Source organism: Musca autumnalis, unplaced genomic scaffold (assembly GCF_047663935.1).
Source record: "Musca autumnalis isolate F117 unplaced genomic scaffold, ASM4766393v1 scaffold_4, whole genome shotgun sequence".
Lineage (NCBI taxonomy): Eukaryota > Metazoa > Arthropoda > Insecta > Diptera > Muscidae > Musca > Musca autumnalis.
In genome coordinates, this window is record NW_027411977.1 from 6,468,031 (window position 1) to 6,483,755 (window position 15,725).

Below are 15,725 nucleotides of genomic sequence, written 5' to 3' on the forward strand. Positions count from 1 at the left end.
TTGATCTGGTGACATACATGTGCCACCGCAAGTCTCAATTCGTTGTAGGATATTTCAATGCGAAGTATATATAAACCACAGCTCGATCCTTGCCTTGTTGAGGCAAGGTTAGGATTCTCTCATATTAAAAAGGGAAGCCAATTCTATTTACCTTAATGATATGGAACCTCATCAACCTCTCCAAACAGCGTGTCGAACACGAAATGTAAGCGGAGATGATAAACTGAGATCTCAATTTGTTTGCAGTCGGGCACTCAAAATACAAGTGTGCATGTTAAACACTGCACCACAGTAGTTTCCACAATAGAATCACAGAAATTTTTTTTGCCTAAGACCTATGACTGCGAAAGAAAGCTTTCAGAACTAAGAGTACATTAGTAGTTATATTTCTTTTTAGCAACTTCGGGTGCCACCATGGTGCAATGGTATGCACACCCGCCTTACACACATAAGGTCGCGGGTTCGATTCTCCGGCCAGGCAACATCAAAACACTTTTCAACGGTGGCAAAATACCTCTCAGTAATGTTGGCGACATTTCCTGGGTATTTCAGCCATGTAAAACTTCTCTACAAAAGTGGTGTCTTAGACACGCCGTTCGGACTCGGCGATGAACTGTAGGTCCCATATCATTGAGTAATATGAATCGGGGTGCACTCATTGATATGAGAGAAGTCTCCCTTGTCCCCTATGGCATGCTTGTGGAACAATTAAAATCTTCGGAAGTATATTTCATCTTTCGTGTTAGAGGTTCACAGAAAAAAACGAGGCTTATCGCTACCGTTTTATTAGAAAAACAAGTAAGAAAGTATCAGTCAACTGTTTCGACAGAGATATGCCCTTAGCCTCGGACCTAACAAAAAGAAGCAAACACAATAGTTCTAACGTCTATAGGTTTCTTTATTTTTTGAGCAAATTTCTAAGGAAGTATGGATTTGTCCCCGAAAAAATGTACCGTCTTTACTAGGAGCCGTAAACACAACATGTTGCCAAAAAATTAAAAACGATCGCAGACATGTCCATAAACTGCACCCTTTCCAAACATTGTGTGGGAGGTACCCGAAAGAGTGGTCCGATGTAACCAATATTAGCACATAAGACATGATACAATGTAAGAGATAATACAATGGACCAAATCGGGTTCTCGCTTTGAGAGTATCTTACGTACTACCCATTGTAGTAGGTGCCGGTGGCCTTTTTTGGAAATTTTAGGTCATTGCCTCAGGAAGTATGGAATCGCCCCGACATAAATTGGGCCGTCGTAACAGAGCCGCAAAAAACATTTTGGAAAAAATTTCAAAACTATCCGAGACGAGCTGTTGATCCAAAGGACGGGACCTATATAGACCATATTCCAACCTGATACATGACTAAATGATATAATACGATGTGCAAAGTTTGGATCAATCAGAAACACCCTGCGAGAGTTATCTTGCGGATTTGTCATTTTAGTTGATGCCGTCTTGGAGGTTTTAGGTCATTATCTCATTAAGTATGTGCTCGCCGGCGAAGACCGTCGTAAATAGGGCCGCAAAGACAACAACAAAACAAAATCGATTAGTTGTCAATGAGAGCTGTAACTAAAATTTTCTGAGCGACATTTTTGCAGAACATTCCGAAGCTGAAAAATGTCATCTTGTGGGACTTTCAATGCAGTTCTTGAAATAAAGGCCGAAAAGGACATTGAAGAAACCAAGTTAGAAGATCGAAGTGCTATACGAAAATAATCCTCATTCGATTTGACTGAAGACACGTAATCTCAAAAATAAGCTAAAGCAACAACTAACAAAGATATAACGCTAATTCTTGAGGGCTTATAGGGTCTCCAGCAAAATATTCATCACGCCATAACTCGAAAGTTCGACTCACGGCGGATCTGTCCTTCGGGGTTCTTAATATACTCACCAAGGACATCCATCCCCAAAAGGAATTATTTCTTCCCCAAAATTCGTGTTCACAGTGTTATATACCATTTCGATTCTGCAAATCGAGTCGATTTGGTTTTCATCACATACCCGTTTGTGTTGGAGGTGCCCAAAGGAGTGGACCCATATGACCCATCTTCGAAATTAAGCTAAGTTTGGATAAAATATTACTAATAACAAATCGACTCCAAATTGTCTGAAACAGATTTCGTCCAAACATACTTGGGGCTTATTATTTTGATGAGGCACATTTTTTGTCGTATCAAAGTGTAGGGTACATACGTGTTATCCTAAACGCTGAGGGTATACAACAACAGAAAGGAGCAGCAATTACAGCCAATGCCGCTTTTTTAAATGTTATAGAAAATAACGTCACTTTTATGAATATTTATAAAATGTATCGAAACTCGTATTTCCATAAACTGCCTTTCAACTACAATTAAACTACAATTGATCGTTTTTTTTTTTGGAGATGCCAAAGTATTTACTTATTAACTACCCAGCAAAATTTGACGGAAGGGGTTCTTTGCGATGACGTGATTTCATGTCATCTTTTCATTGGTTCAAAGGAAGTCGTGGAAGATCCGATCTTTTCATTAGGATTTGAACCAATGCAAAGGAAGTCGTGAAAGATCTGATCTTTTCATCAGCATTTGTACCCATTCCATCGATCCAATAGAGATGATGTTTGTGTTTTTATTTAAACACCTGTTTATTTTCATTTTGGTATGTTCCAGTACTGCAAAAATCTACTAATTTTTACTATTTTTGCCGATAACATAAAGGAAAAATTGTTATCGTAGTAAAAATAAGTAGATTCTTGCAGTTTCTGGAACAGACCAAAGTTGTTAGAACTGTCGTCGTGATGTTGTCTCACATTTCCTGCATATCAAACAACTAAAACTTCTAAACAATTGGTATTATATGAAGTCCCAACCATCGAGCTAAAAATAGAATCGGACTGCACACATTGCTATTTTAAAAGTTCCCTTGTCTGTTCTAAATCTGACATAGAATGAAATCAATCAAATCTCGCTTCTTGGAATTTGAAAAATAAAGTCCGAAACGAAAAAGGACAAGAATCTGAAAATAAAGAAGAAACTACTTTTGGAAAGAAACAATTAAAAATAAATTAATAAAGCATAAATGGTATTTTCCATAAAAAGTCTCTCCTCCCCGTTCGTTACATTTTGTTCTTAGAGATCCCTAAAGCAAGCCGGGTTGTAGATCCCTACATATTTCCGTCACTAAACAAAAGAGTATAAATTACCAAAATGTTGTTACAAAATAACAAAATTATAAAATAAAAGTAATTTACGAAATAAAAATACTTAAAGGAGTGCATTTGGAGTCCATGTCGAAATCTGAACTGGTGATGGGAAGATATATGAAAAAACCTTTTGTAAGATGAAAGAATATCAGTTGCGGAGAACGGAGGAAGTAATCTTTTGCGTTGCAGCGGTGGTGATTACATTGCAATTTTGGATGTACACTTTTGAAAAACTAAACTGATAAATTAATTGTAGCTATTTCATGAATTCGTTTGAATTAATAAAGAGTTTTGTTTTTCATGAAAACCATATTTCAATACAGCATTTCCATTTTCCAAACAAGACATGAAAATTTCACGCCAAGGGGTTGGTGAAAATGACATACCAAAGCATTGGTTAAAATGACATGTCAAAGCATGTATGAAAATGACGTGTCAAAGCATTGGTGAAAATGACATATCAAATCATTGGTGGAAATGACATGTCAACGCATTGGTTAAAATGACATGCTTAGGATCCAGAAAAGAACGTCATCTTTTGGGGTCCACGCTCATATAAAATTCATCGATGAAGATGCTAAAAAGATGAGATGCTAGATCACTTGCACCCATGATTGAATGTCATCTTTGGCATCGAACATTTTGCTGGGTAACTTATAACTAACAATATTGATAAGTACCTATTTTTTATTATCTTAAAAAAAACTTTATAAATTCAGTTAATTTCTTTATAAATATTCCTTATGTCAACCACTGTAACTGAACTTTTGTAATTTAATGTGTGTAGGTGTGTGTGTGTTTTGTCGCAACACCTCTCATTGCATCAGATAAGATACTGAATGACAACACAGAAAGAGACACAATCGTGGCAACATCAATTTTAAGTGCAAAAGTACTGAAAACTCTAAGCTACTCTCAACCAGTCAGTCGCATACCGACAGCAACAACAATCGTCATCGTATCATTGCCGTTAGATAAGTATAATTGAAGCATTTTTATTCTAAATGTTATCCATGCGATTTGTATTTATTTTTGTAATAACTGTGTGTGCCTCTTTCCACCCCACACTCCCTCCCTCATCCATATGCCTTTACAATTTAGGCAATCTTAGGCTTAGCATATCGGTGTGGGTAAGTGTTTATGTGCGGTGTTTTTATTTCATTTCTTCTTAAATACCTAACGGCAGTTTTATTCACTTATGCACGCATAACGTGCAAAACTCACGTATTTATGCTTAACTTTTTTGCAGACATGCCATATTCCTCTCACACCCTCATCTTATCGCGATTTTATGAAGAAACCCCTCCACATTATGCCTCTTGAAAACAGCACACACACAGACACCACTTCCAAATCTATGTATCAAATCAGCTGAATGAAGTAAGGCAAAGACGTTCTTCAGTTGAATGTAAAAAAGAAATATTTTTCATATTTCATTATTTTTGTTGTTGTTTCCAACGTATCACAATGCAATGCATTAAAAGGTGACAAAAGGCGTCTTGTGTTGAAGTGGGCTTTGGTGCGAATGATTATTTTGTGGTGCGATGGGTGTAGCGGTTTGTTACTCATACGTTAATGTATGGTGCAAACAACAAAGGGGATGGACATCATAGACTGTTGCCGTAAAACGGCCTCGTCGTCTTGGAATTCTAGAATTCTGTTCATGTATTTACGAGCGCCAGTTAATGCTTGTTTCCGTTTAATGCGTTACAGGAAAAATAAAATAAAACACCAACAACATCAACAACACACCCCACACATCACATTCGCACCCAACATCAACAGTGTCAACTATAACAGCAGTTACAAAGCAAAAACAACAACGTTGGATAAGGGCAAATTGTTACAAACATTCCAACACCTTCAGTGGAATAAATTAAAATTCTTTGAAAAAAGAAGAGATGGAGAGTTTCATTGTAGCCGCCTCACAATCCAAGCGAATGAAGTGGAAATTAAAATGTTTAGATCGAAGATATACCACCATAGGCTTAGCAAACTGTTTATGTATGCAATTGCATTTTCTTTTAATTGAAAATTATACACAATCGGGCATTTAAGATTGAATGAAATGTGGTAGAAATAAAAGTGTTTCGTTAATATTTGAAATAATGATATTTTCAATTTGCATGCGAATAAATTAAATCTAAATAAACGACATATTATAGTTTCAAAAACAAACAAAAAAAATAAATAAATGTATGCTGAGGATATAGACCTTTTGGGAGCTTGATGTACTTTCGGGAGAAATATTACGACGTATAAATGCTGGACCAACGCCTGTCACTCCCTTCGATTTTCGTGGCCATCTGTTTGTCACAGCTTTTGTCAGCTTTTTTAAAGCGTTTGGGCCAATATGACTGGAAACAGGACCCAAACTCTTAAACTATACCCGAAGGTATAGTTTTATAAGGACCTTCTTGAAACTTACTATACGTTTGGAAGACTCAATTCGTAAGTTTTCGTGGTCATCAGTAATTTGAGTTGCAGGGTTATTTAAAGCTATTGGGATATGATCTCAATAAGTATGGACTTATCACCGAAAAAACATGTACTGTAGTATTGGGTACCGCAGGGACAACATGTTACAAGAAATTTCAAAAGATCCGAGGTATGTTCTTACACTGCACTTTTGCGAAATTTTTTTTTTTTTTTAATGTTGTGGGTTATGTTCTCATAGAAGTGGACCGATATAGCCCATATTCGAACTCAGTTCAAGTACAAATATTATAAATCTGTTACTACCGTCGACAGTTATCGTGCGCACCATTTTACCAAAAATATTAATCTTTTTGAAGCAAGTGCCCGAAGGAGTGGACCGATATCGCCTACGTACGAAAATTTCTGAAATTTCCGGTGGATGATACCTACAGAACTTTTCCGACATAGTCCATATTCGGGCCTGATATGTAAGATATGTGAAGTATGAACCAAATTGGTAATGTTGAACTTTTGTGAGAGGTATCTGAAGGAGAGGGCCGATATGGTCTAGGCAAAATATTGTTCCACCCAAATGATCCGTTCGAGAGTTTTCGTGCGCTCCATCTAGACAGACGAACGGACATAGCTAAATCGACTCCACATTGTCTAAAACTGATTTCGTCCAAACAAATTTGGTGATATGAAAGACTGAGGGTATAAAAAATACGAAAATGTGCATGGCAAAACCTAAGACTTATTTTGGTATCTCTTTCATCTCAAGTGAAGACTAAATTTTTCAGTACATTGTTTTAGCAAAAGTACCTTCCGGATTAAATATAGTACAAACTAAAGTAGGAACGGACTCAACCCGGAAGATGGATCCGCAAGCTGCAATTAAAACAGATAGCCATAATGCTGTTACTTCACTCAACTTCTACAAAAGCTTAACGAAATCGCTCCTTGTGGCAAAGTGTTGAACACTCCATGCAACCGGCCCAAAATCAATACTTGGATACCAAAGCTTCCTACTGAAGAGAATAATATAGAGACGAGTAAGATAATTTGGTAACAGATACATTCAAATCCACCATTGCCAGATATTTACATTGCGGCAAATCCTGGAAGAGACCTAAGAGATGCACATCGACACTTACATCCTTTTTATCGGCACTAACTGGTACCCGGTAATTAGTTAAAACAGGAAAGAATGTCTCCGAACAATTTAGTCAAAACGATTCCTTTGTGTGATCTTTTCAATATCTTGCTGGAAAAGGTCATACGAGATGCAAACGTTAAAAGAAATGGCACTATATGTTACATGTTACTTGTTATGCCGACGACATTGGCATCTTGGCTCCTTCAGTAAATGAAATAACTGAAAAATCAAAAGAGAATTTGCTAAAATAAGTGTGACAGTAAACGGCCGCAAGACCACGTTGATACTATCACCGAGCAATGCGTCCCCCCAACTTGGACCGACTGTAGAAGTTGGTACCTAGTGGTTTCGGGTCCATCCGGTACGAAAGAACCCGCTGCCGTGGATTTGTCTCCGTTGGCGGTGAATATCGACATCTCACAGTGGTTCAGAAATCGATTTTCCTCGCGACAACCGCATTTTGTCGTCACCGATTGTTAATTTATATATGGGATACGATAGTAAACATATTGAAACTAAGGAACACAAAAAATTATTTCAAAATATTATAAGGAAAAAGAAAAAATTCTAACTTGAGTGGAGTATAACTTTTAGGGGAAACCACGGAAAAAGGTTTGGTATTCGCAGGAAAATGAACGAGAGCGACTTGTTTTGAGCACATACAATATAATCTCGACAATCCGGACACCACATGTTTCGGTGGTAACCATTCATTCATTCATTCATTTAATCATTTAATTTGTAAGTTTATATCATTAATAACGGACGTTTACTAAATAACACTTTGACATCCCTGTAGGAAGTGTGGGGTCATGTGTTGACATGTCGCCACTTTGTCTACTAATATGGTGACAAAGTCAACACTTTGTCACCAGGTTGTCAACTATTGATACCTTTACCTTAATAAGAAGAAGCATTGTGTATATTGACAGATGATAGCCCAACGAAGCATCCTTTCTTTAATTTTCTTAATTGTTTGGCGTAAAATATTTTTGCGGTTGGTAAAAAGTGTTTTTGTAAAAATCAATAAAATATCGTGAAAACATAATGCATAAGAAAAATAAACAATTCTATAGCAAAGTACGAATTCTGAGGCGACTAACAACATTTTTGGTGAAATTTCGACAATTAGACATTATGTGGAACCTTTAGAGAAGATTGTGGAGCCTGATGTATATATTGTCCCGTCTTGCTGGAAATGCTGAATGCAACTAAACATAATAATGAATTACAATGTTGAAGAATTATTTGGCAAAAATCGATTGTGAGATTTTTCCAAACTTATACAGCTGTAATAGGCAAGCAAATATAAGGACATATTTTTTATTTATGTTTATTTATATATGTTTATTCTTTTCAATCCCTAGATGTTATATCAACATTCAGCGAATCGCCTGATAAAACGTTAAGTGCAACAGGAGAAGAACTATTTAAGCAGACAAGTCATTGGTGCGACTTGGCCAAGAAAGAAAAACGAAAACTTTTTATTATTTATATGTAGCCTTGAAAACATTGTCTTTATTTACTAATTTTTACTTATGTGGAATCTTTGGCTTAGCCATTTAAAAAGATAAAAATACTGTAATACGCAATTTGTACATTTTTAGCATTTTCAATATTATTTGTTTTATTCTTTAATGAAATATAGTATTTAAACAAATGTGTAGCTTCATCTTCTTATTAAACGTACTATATAGCTGTTTTATCTATGAAAAGTTCCAAATAAGCTAAAAAATTATTATTGAAAATCTGGTACTATTGACTCACTACCTCCATTGTCTATACTGACTCACTACCTCCAATGTCTATACTGACTTACTACCTCCAATGTCTATACTGACTCACTACCTCCAATGTCAACACATGGTTCCTTAGGAACTACTGACTTACTATTGACATACTAGTTCCATTGTCAGTACTGACTTTCGAATGACACGTTCATACAAAATGTCTATAGGAAATTACATTAGTTGTCTACAGTTTGTCAGTAGTACTGTTGACAATGTCAGTAGTAAGTCAGTATAGATTCACTATTGACATTTCCTACAGTGATGTAAGGTAAACAAATTCATTTTAAACAAATATCATGGGTTGTTACATTTTTCAGAATAGGGGCAGCTTTGCTGGCAACCAAATTTAGTTCTTATATTCCTTCAGAGTAACTTTTAGTCCAGTCAAAATAGACATGCGTATAAAGTGAAATAGCAAAAATTCCCACAAAGCTTAATCTTGGTGGAAAGCTGGGGTTTGCCATTAGAAGTAACGTCCTGAAAGTCCCGATCGATCCCATGTGTGCCAACGAATTTATTTATGGTCATATATCATTTTTTGCACTCCTTATTCAGTTTTTTTATTTTTCTCAAAAACGTTAAGAAATCGACTAAAGTAAAAGTTGTAGGCTTACAAATTATCTACAAGAATAATCTGTATGACTTTTCAATAGGAGTCACCATACTTGAGATATCGTGATATAAGTGTCAAATTACACATGTGAATAAGTAAGCCGAGTAACAACATCATTTTTCTATAAGCTTTCCAACAATACCCACTTTGCGGTAATCGGTTCAGTAGAACAGTGTCTAACGCGGTTTTAAATCTGGCTTTCCGGGTCAAATAAACGGCGAACCGTATCCGCCGCCTATGAAAATTATACATTTCCGTAATGGGGTCGTTCCTGTTGGGCTTTCGATTACACATGTGGGTTAAATGGGCTTTTTCACCTCAAGAATGGTTCCTTCTAGGAAAATTCTAAAGACGAAACTTGTGGAGGATTTTTTGTCTGCAATATTTGCTGTAAGCTCTTTTTTCTTACTTTTTGAAACTTCTCCACAATTGATGTGTATTTATTCAGTGTTTTTGTCAAGCACATGTACATATATTCATTGCCCGTTTCCATTGTTTTCTTAAATGTTAAAGCCTTGCCTTAGATTTCCTGAAGTACGAATACAAAATGGAATTCAAATCTATTCCCATTAAAAACTTGGTAAGCACATGTCATTGATTCATGAATTACCGAGTGTTCATTACACTCCGCATTATCAGGCAGTACATATATAATTATTTACACAAATTAATTACTTCCTTACTTACTACTTACTTACTAAGTAATGAGTACGGTGGCACAGAGCTAGTGTGTCCGACTACAAATCCTAGGGTTGTATGTTCAAAGCTCACCGTCGACATGTTGATGTACATCGATGTGTTTAAGCAACCCTTATTGTTCGTACGAGTGGCCTAGTGTGTAGTGTCAAAAGTTCGTGTGTTTAAAACCATCAGAGAGCTAAATAAAAGAAAAAGACAAAAAATGTGGAGTTTTGAATTTGGATATAATTTCATCTCAATTGTTCTAAAAATTAGCTTATTTTCGACTACCGGTATGTGGTTAAATACGTACTTAAAAAATATATTTAAGGAAGTACTTCTTTCCTATGAAATCCCTATGTAAAAATAATTACTTTTACGGTCAATTTGTAAGTAGTTACTACTGCCAACATTTACTGAATAAAGTCATTACTTGGTAATTTGAACCGAAAACTCTGAAAAACTTTTTTTTTTCCGATTTGTACTCCAATTGCAATTGCTAAGAACGAAAACGTCAATGAAATAAATAAGAATCTAAAGAATCTAAGATAGGAAAAATATTATATGTCCGGAAGAACGAGGTAAGAAAAATAACATATTTTCCGGATTACAGAGTCTGCAATGTAAAAAATTCTATTGTCTGGGTTATCGAGACTATACTGTATATACTTTTTACCTGTTCCGTACCGTCGGTTTAAAAGTTTTTTTTTTTAATTTATTGAAATTACATGGATAAAAATCTGTATTTTTTCCATACCGTTACCCAACTCAAGGAAAATGTTTTTCTTTATTTTGAACAATTTTTAAATTTTTTTAAAAAAAAAAATAATTTTTTAAAATATTTTTTTTTTATTTTTTTATTGTTATTGTTTATTTACAAACCTTTTTGCCTTTTTTATTTGTAAATAATAAGTAAGTATTTTATGTTTTCTAATTTCAAATGTTTGGTTTTATTTTGTGTTGTAATTCAATGGATGTTATGTGTGAGTGTGTATGTACAATGTGTGTTGATTTTAGCTAGGCTTTATAATGCAATTTAGGTTTTTAACTAGCACAATGTAAGGTAAGTTTAAATTCAATGTTGTATGTTAAAACTAACTTTATGTTCAATGTTTTTTGTGCGTATTTACAAATGTAATGTTTTATAACTTTTGCTTTATGTGAAATTTTATGTTCAACAAGGATAAGTGTATCGTTTTGATGTTGAATGTAACTTGTATTTGTTGACTGTAACTTGTATCACGATCGTACGATTTTAAGGTTGATGACGGACTGAATTATCGCTGCTCTTTGTACGGCTTTTAATGTTGACAAATTCCAGGATTCATTGGAAGGAGAGCAATAGGTTGATAGTTAGCGGCCGCAGTTTGTTTGTATATGTGTATATATGTAAAAATGTACATAGTTGCGGACCGCTAATCAATTTTGAAGAAAATAACTTTACAGTGCTGCTCATAAGTATGGTCAGAGACCATACATTCTCCGCCCCCAAGACTCAGTGCTTAAATCATCCTTCTAGTTGACTGGCAGGTTGCGTATTGGTATGCTGCAATCTGGAAAAAAACGAGAAGCAGTACAATGTTCTTTTTTTAAAAAAAGGGGTCCGTCTAATTAGTCGGAAAATAGCTTGACCACCTTCGTTATGGGTCGGCTGATGTTACCACCAGCAGTCTTTATGTCTACCACTCTTACGTTTTGGTCGATTCCCTGGTGGGTCTTTATAATTCGTCCTAACTTCCATCAGTTGGAGCTGAACGTTCATCCTTAAGTACAATTAAATCACCCTCCTTAAGATTGTCTTGTTGATACTTCCATTTAGTACGTCGATGGAGCTCATGCAGATATTCAGTTTTCCATCTATTACAAAAATATTGGGAGATAATTTTCAAACGCTTCCACCTATTGACAATGCTAACATCTTGGTCTGAAACATCGGGTTCGGGAGGGGCTAAAATTGGTGTACCGATTAAGAAGTGACCTGGGGTCAGAGGCGACAAATCGCTAGGATCCTCACTAGCTGGACTTAAGGGTCTTGAATTAAGACAAGCTTCGATTTTTGACAAAATTGTGGAAAATTCTTCGAAGGTAAAAGTCATTTTTGGTATGCATTTCTTCAAATGTGTCTTGAAAGACTTCACGCCGGCCTCCCACAAACCGCCCATGTGTGGAGCGCCGGGTGGAATAAACTTCCAATCGAGATTTTGATGGGAATTTTGTACAATCGCTTTATTTTGTAATTCTTTCATGAACAAGAGTCTGTCTTTCTTTAGGACATCGACTGCTCCAACAAAATTGGTTCCGTTGTCGGAGTATACACAAGATGGGCATCCACGCCTACTAATAAATCTGGAGAATGCCGCTAGAAATGACTGAGTCGAGAGGTCACTAGTTGGTTCGAGGTGTATGGCTTTCGTAGCAAAGCATACGAAAAGGCAGACATATCCCTTTGTAATAAGACATGCTCTTCCCGTAAAGTTTCGTATGCTGAATGGTCCCGCAAAATCTACGCCAGTGTTAGTAAAGGGTCTAGATAGCAAAGTTCTTTCTGGTGGGAGTGAAGCCATAATTTGATTCTCTGTTCGTCGCTTATACAGAATGCAGACTCGGCAATTCCGAATAGTCTTTTTGATCAGTGATTTGAGTCTGGGTATGCAAAAACCGGATCTCAAAACTCTCAACATCAATTGGTTCCCACCGTGCAAAGTCACCTTGTGAGTGTGGTCGACTAGTAAAGTAGTAAATCTCGCATTGTGCGGAAGAATGATTGGGTGTCGTTCTTCGAAAGTGAGTGCTGGCGATTGAACCAGTCTACCATGAGCTCGCATAATACCCTTTGGATCTAAGTATGGGTTAAACGATAGCAAAGGACTCTTTGGAGGAATTCTGGATCTTTTCTCTAATGCTTGAAACTCTTCTGGGAAAAAGAACCGTTGGGTGCGAATTATACTGGCACGTTTGCCGGCCTGAATTTCATCAGCAGTAAGTTCAACTTCAGAAGTTAGAGGGGTTTGTCTACAAACAAGGGTGTTTTTCCAAAATCTGAGTGCTTGCGCATATGCTCTGTATACTCTTGTTAACGAAGATATGTTTCTCATGGGGTCTTTTTCCATCATTTCCTCCATATTTAACATCAGCACTTTCGATGTTTTTGCTTCCAGTGCACAGTGGTTCCGCCCTTGGACAAAAATCGAAAAATTTATGGCGACAAATTTGACTGTTATTGAAACAAATATTCTTTAAACACATCATATTATTAATATCCAATATTATTTTTGTCAGTTTACATTGCTAATATGCCAAATTAAGTCGAGGAAGTTATGATTTGTAAATGGTGCCTAAAAACATAAAATCCACCCGCAAAGAATTCGTAGTTTATGAGACAGATTATAAAAAATTGAAGAGGTAAATGTACAATTTCCAAAATGAAAATGATAGTCGATGGTATTAACAATGTTTCTACGAAAAAACATATGTAAAATTCGCTTTCTAACTCGCCTAAAAATAAATTTTTTGTGAATGACTTTTTCTGATATTTTTCATATCATTACTAAAAAATTAAGTTGAGTTTTACTAATGTTGTGAGCATTTGTGAGTTTCGGTATTTTTTTTAAAATAAAGGGGAAAGTCTCTATTTTACGACAAAAAAAAGTCCAGCTGCCCCCATCCGCCACCCGGTAAGTTATTACCCTTATACCACACACGCCTCCGCCTGTAAAAGTACTCCCCTCTATATGTGACATGTACGCACATTGTTCAGAGCAAACAATAAATTTTAAAATTAACGAATTTAGATTATTACACATCATATGTTTTCAAAGTTGATTATAATATGACATTTCAACATTGTTATTCTGAATTATAACGGTACTGTCAATAGCAAAGAGAATAATTTAATGTTTGCATGTGATCACCTGATCACTTTGAAAGAGTCATAAAAGTTGTAGCTGAGTTCATAATAAATAAACCCAACTTATTAATTTATTATTTCTAAAATGGAAGTTGTTTTAAAAGGTATTTTAACAAGTTTAAAACAACTGTGTGTGAATATCAGTGCACGCTGATTAGTAATTTACATTAAATACATGTTTTAATTCTATTGTGCTGTGCAACTTTCATATATTGTTTTTGTGATATTTTATGTTCATACATACTTTATGTTATTTATTTTTGTTTTCACTTTCATTCTTTCAAAATTCTGTTTTAGGCACCACATACGAATGTGTTTTTACTCACTTACATATATTTGAAATTTGGAACTCAAAACAAATTGAAAATGAATTCAGGGAACAAGAAGTTATTAATGAAGTTTTATCTCATATTCATATTGATACTGATGAAAGTGATTTCACAATGTTACTTTCACGTTTACATAATATTTGTGTGTCCATTTCAAAATACTGGCATGAGTGCAACAGAACAAAGTCCAGATTTTTAAAAAGACATTCACATTGGCTTGCAGTAGAAAAAAGCGTTGTCGTTGGGAGAGTAACATTACCAATTACCATTACCCCACCACCATCTACCGAAAATAAAAAACGAGGACGGCCTGAGGTTGATTTCTTAGATTCTACAAACAAAACAAAAAAGCGCAGACTATTAAAATTGGCCGAAGTAGACATGTCTGCTGCAGCTGCGTTGCGTGATTCATGTTTACAACCTGAATATAAAATGCCTGATGTAAGCGTGATCGAGGTTCTTTCACTGATCATGGAAAGCAATCTCACAAAACATCAATACTTATTGATCCGAGATTTCATAAATACGAAATTTCAGAGTGGATTGTTACCCAGCTATCAGAAGGTTCTTGAGGAAAAAAAGAAATGTTATCCGGATAAAGATTTTATTAGCATCACTGAATCAAAGGCAGAAGTCCAGTTGCAGAATTTGATGGATCACACAGCTTCACGAATCTTAGAGCTTCAACATGAAGTATTGCACCAATTCTGCAGTGATACTGAAACTAAACTCGTTTTAATTGGAAAATGGGGATTTGACGGTAGCTCTGGACATACTGAATATAAACAGAGATTTACTAGCCATACAATACAAGAAACTAGTTTGTTGATGACATCTTACGTTCCTTTGAAACTTATTAAAGATTCGACAGACACCTCTGAACCTTTAATAATTTGGAAAAATCCCCGCCCAGCATCAACTCGATATTGCAGACCTATTCGTTTCCAATTTATAAAAGAAACAACCGAAGTTTCTCTTGAAGAAAGGAACTATATTCTACAACAAATTTCTCAACTACAAAATACAGAATATTATATCAATGGAAATAAGTTACTAGTAGAACACAAACTTCAACTAACTATGGTCGATGGTAAAGTTTGCAGTGCTGTTAGCCAATCATCATGCTCCAAATGTTATATATGTGAAGCAAAGCCAACGGAGATGAATGATTTGGAAAAATGTGCACAAAGATCGATACGCAGAGAATTTTATGAATTTGGCTTATCTCCCCTCCACTCCTACATACGATTCTTCGAATATTTTCTACATATTGCATACAGAATACATATTAAAAAGTGGCAAATAAGATCCCAGGATGATAAGCGGCAATACTTAATACGAAAAAAAGAAATACAGTCACAATTTAGGGACAAAATGGGACTAATTGTTGATAAACCAAGACCTGGAGGTAGCGGAACATCAAATGATGGCAACACTGCTCGAACATTTTTTAAAAACGCAGCGTTATCCGCTGAAATAACCGGGTTAGATAAGCTACTTATTGAACGGTGCGCGACATTGCTACAAGCCATTTCATCAGGCCTATTTATAAACATCAACAAATTTAAAAAATACGCATGGGATACAGGATCTGAGCTGATTAAAGCGTATCCTTGGTTCTACCTTCCAGCTTCAGTACAT